Consider the following 5,000-nt stretch of genomic DNA (forward strand, 5'->3'; position numbering starts at 1 on the left):
CCAACAGTACACAGCCAGAGCTGCTCCAGATTACAGATTACAGATTACAGATTACATTTAAATGTCCAGATTCTTTACATTTACACTTACCTTTTGTCCAAACACAGAGGCTGTCAGGTTTACCTCAGTCTCCTAACACAGAGGCTGTCGGGTTTACCTCAGTCTCCTAACACAGAGGCTGTCGGGTTTACCTCAGTCTCCTAACACAGAGGCTGTCGGGTTTACCTCAGTCTCCTAACACAGAGGCTGTCGGGTTCACCTCAGTCTCCTAACACAGAGGCTGTCGGGTTCACCTCAGTCTCCTAACGCAGAGGCTGTCGGGTTCACTTCAGTCTCCTAACACAGAGGCTGTCAGGTTTACCTCAGTCTCCTAACATAGAGGCTGTCGGGTTCACCTCAGTCTCCTAACATAGAGGCTGTCGGGTTTACCTCAGTCTCCTAACACAGAGGCTGTCGAGTTTACCTCAGTCTCCTAACGCAGGGGCTGTCGGGTTTACCTTACTCCTAACACAGAGGCTGTCGGGTTTACCTCAGTCTCCTAACACAGAGGCTGTCGGGTTTACCTCAGTCTCCTAACACAGAGGCTGTCGGGTTCACCTCAGTCTCCTAACACAGAGGCTGTCGGGTTCACCTCAGTCTCCTAACACAGAGGCTGTCGGGTTTACCTCAGTCTCCTAACACAGAAGCTGTCGGGTTTACCTCAGTCTCCTAACACAGAGGCTGTCAGGTTTACCTCAGTCTCCTAACACAGAGGCTGTCAGGTTTACCTCAGTCTCCTAACACAGGGGCTGTCGGGCCTGTTCAGCCCTGCCACCTCCTCCCTCTGCATCCCCAGCTACCTCCTCCACACGCCACTGGATCAGAGCACCTAGCTGTCCTTGTCTCAGTGCAGGTTCAGACAGGAGGCTGAGGTTTTCCCTCCATTTCTCCTCCCCTCTGTTACGGTCGAGCGGTCAAATCAGGGCCCGTGTGTGTAACCCCTGCGCTTCTCTGTCCAGGACGTTTTCCACAAACTCTCTTTGTTGAGTCCGTGAATCATTCAGTCGATGTACTGGGAGAATGGGTTCTGTTCAGTCGATGTACTGGGAGAATGGGTTCTGTTCAGTCGACGTACTGGGAGAATGGGTTCTGTTCAGTCAATGCACTGGGAGAATGGGTTCTGTTCAGTGGATGTACTGGGAGAATGGGTTCTGTTCCTGGATCAGTGTCACGTCCTTAATGGTTTTATGTCTGTTATCGTGTGTTTGAATGTATTTTTTTAAAGCGACCGTCATTACTGTCTCTTCTCTGTCAAAGCACCAGGCCACTGGACCCAGGACAGGCCACTGGACCCAGGACAGGTCACTGGACCCAGGACAGGCCACTGGACCCAGGACAGGCCACTGGACCCAGGACAGGTCACTGGACTCAGGACACTGAGCTGAGGCTTAATGGACTCAGAGCTTTAAAACAAGGTTGTGTTCAGATGTCTGCGCTGCGGGGGCCAAACAAGGACCACAGTCACAACACTCAGGCTGGTGCCCCGCTGGTCAGAGAGTCCTGGCCTCCGTGCAACCCCAAGACTCTAGACGTCTGAGGGCCAGTGTCAGGTGAGAAACCCAGAGACTCTAGACGTCTGAGGGCCAGCTTCAGGTGAGAAACCCAGAGACTCCAGACGTCTGAGGGCCAGTGTCAGGTGAGAAACCCAGAGACTCTAGACGTCTGAGGGCCAGCTTCAGGTGAGAAACCCAGAGACTCTAGACGTCTGAGGGCCAGTGTCAGGTGAGAAACCCAGAGACTCTAGACGTCTGAGGGCCAGTGTCAGGTGAGAAACCCAGAGACTCTAGATGTCTGAGGGCCAGTTTCAGGTGAGAAACCTAGAGACTCTAGACGTCTGAGGGCCAGTGTCAGGTGAGAAACCCAGAGACTCTAGACGTCTGAGGGCCAGTGTCAGGTGAGAAACCCAGAGACTCTAGAGTGTCACTGGAACGTCTGAACATCCACCTCAAAGCCCCCAAACGTAACGCCTCTTCGTCAAATGAGAATGTGGAGAGAATTGTTGTCCTGCTAACCAGTTTCCTAAACACACCTAGACTCACACTCATACATGCTGCTCTATTCCTCCAAAAAAAGACATTGTTTTCCCACGAGAGCTTTTTAATCCCCCTCACAGGTCAGTGTGTAATGGATGAGAGTTTCCATGCAGACTTGTGCATGATACTGAGCAGGGGGATGGAGTATCTTTCTCTTAAGAAAATCACCCGACCTCCTCAGACGAGTCCCAGGTCTTCAGACATCCCTATTGGCCGGTGAAACGGTGCCCGCCAATCACGATAATACTTTACCGGGCCCTTCGAGCAAGTCCTGCAGTCGCTGCCACTCCCCTCTGAGATGAGATAGCCGTGTCTCAATATGCGTTCTTCTCTGTACTTGTGTTCTCTTGTGGACTTGTGAAATGTCATCAGTCACAGCCGAAGCACTGTTCCAATTCAAAGTTCATGTCTAGCCAAGTACAGATCAAATACCCGGATGTGTTCTCGATGCGCGGGTTTTATCAAGGACGCATCAGGAGGTGATTCGCGTGGACTCGAGGAGTCAAGTTTCCCAGAATGCATTTCCCCCAAACTTCACAAAAGTGGCGGCAATGGCGGCAGACGAGCGACCACATAACTGTAAGTCTCGCATTCTGACTGTTCCTCTGTCACCAAATGAACCACAAAAAAGAGAAATACATATATATATATATATATATATATATATATAATTAACTTACAGTGGGTTGCCTTTGGAAACACACTCCAACTTAAAATACTGTCCTTCCTGTGGAACAATGCTTTTAAGATTTTTCAGTCGAGAAATTAATATTTCATAATTCGAATATGGGTCGGTAGCGCCTCCCTGACAGTCCATAAATGTTTGGAGAAGTGACATCTACTCACGGGCTGAGTTTGCCAGCTCTGGCCAGCAAGAACGCTGCTGCTTCAAATACTGCATCCTCCCGCGTCATCGGGGGTCCAGACTCCCGCGTTGAACTTGCGAGTCCCAACTCCCAAGAACGGGAGTCCGTACTTGACGTACTTCATATTGAGAAACGGCTCATAATCCACTCAGGCAACATCCCATCAGAACATTCAACACACAGATTCCAACCAGACACATGAGCTGGAAACATTATGTAAGACTCCCTGTATATTTTCAGTAGAACTTTCAACACATATATCAGACTCACATGTTCAGAAATTCAGGAACTCGCCTGCAGAACGAGACCCTGCAGCTGCTCCATTGCCTTCACATTCATGATGGAATCCAGGCTGTCCACACCACGCAGAACCTCGCTTACAACCATAAGGTCAAACCAGACAGCTCAGGCATCAGAAACAATGTCCCATGTCTCTCAGTGTCCCATGTCTCTCAATGTCCCATGTCGCTGCTGTGGTCCACCGATCTTAAACTCAGAGATCACACACTACACCACCGAACACAAAAACACACACACTACACCACCGAGCACAAAAACACACACACTATACCACTGAACACAGCAAAACAGACCAGCAGAGAAATCAACTCACCGTATTCAGAGAGACTGATTCACTCTAGGGCGGCATGGTGGCACAGTGGGTAGCGCTGTCGCCTCACAGCAAGAAGGTCTCGGGTTCGGTTCCCGGCCGGACGGCCAGGGTCCTTTCTGTGTGGAGTTCTCATGTTCTCCCCGTGTCTGCGTGGTTTTCCTCCGGGAGCTCCGGTTTCCTCCCACAGTCCAAAGACACGCAGGTTGGGTGAAAGGGAGACACTAACTTGCCCTGAAGTATGAATGTGAGTGTGTTTGTCTGTGTGTCTGCCCTGGGATGGACTGGTGACCATCCTATGAGCGCTGGGATAGGCTCCAGCACCCCTCATGACCCTAATCAGGATAAGCGGCTTAGATAATGAGTGAGTGATTCACCCTATTCAGAGAGACCAATTCACTCTATTCAGAGAAATCAACTCACTGTATTCAGAGAGATCGATTCACAGTATCCAGAAAAATCTGTTTGCAGGTCTCTGACTCCACAGGTCCACTGCCACATCACATTTAGACCCAGCTGGGGTCTACAGACTGGAGCGAGATCCTGGCTCTGACCCATGCCCAAACACCTGTACACAGTATACCCACATCTTTACAAAGGCACCTTGAGTTATAATGGATCCTCCATAACATAAAACAGTTACCTACCGCCACATAACAATATCTGTCTACTCCACTATCCTTTCTACACCGGTCCCGCTAATGTCTGCACCCCACCCAGCCCCCCCCAAACCCCCCACCCCCCCCTCCACACACACACACACACACACACCGCCAGCTGGACCCCAGGACACATTCTCTGCCAACAGTGCAGACACACTGACTGCTCCATCACAGGAGGTGCAACAGTGCAGACACACTGACTGCTCCATCACAGGAGGTGCAACAGTGCAGACACACTGACTGCTCTGTCACAGGAGGTGCAACAGTGCAGACACACTGACTGCTCCATCACAGGAGGTGCAACAGTGCACAGAGAGAGGGAGAGAGTGAAAGAGAATAAAAGAGAGAAGCAACTAAACTTGTTTTTCATACCTCATAACTGCAGCAAACAGTCACTGTTCTAACCAGATACACACACACACACACACGCACACACACTCGCACACACACACACACACACTCACAAACTTTTTGTGTGCACGTGTGTTGTTTGTGTGTGTGTTGTTTGTGTGTGTGTGTGTTGTTTGTGTGTGTGCGTGTGTGTGTGTGCGTGTGTGTGCGTGCGTGTGTGCGTGTATGTGTCTGTGTGTCTGTGTGTCTCTGTGACTGTGTGTGTGTGTCTGTGTGTGTGTGTGTGTGTGTGTGTCTCTGTGACTGTGTGTGTGTGCGTGTGTGTGCGCGCGCGTGTGTGTGCGTGTGTGTGTGTGTGCGCGTGTGTGTGTGTGTCTGTGTGTGCGTGTGTGCGTTTGTGTGTGTGTGTGTGTCTGAGTGTGTGTGTGTGTGTGTGTGC

Source organism: Chanos chanos, chromosome 5, assembly GCF_902362185.1.
Source record: "Chanos chanos chromosome 5, fChaCha1.1, whole genome shotgun sequence".
NCBI classification, from domain to species: Eukaryota; Metazoa; Chordata; class Actinopteri; order Gonorynchiformes; family Chanidae; genus Chanos; species Chanos chanos.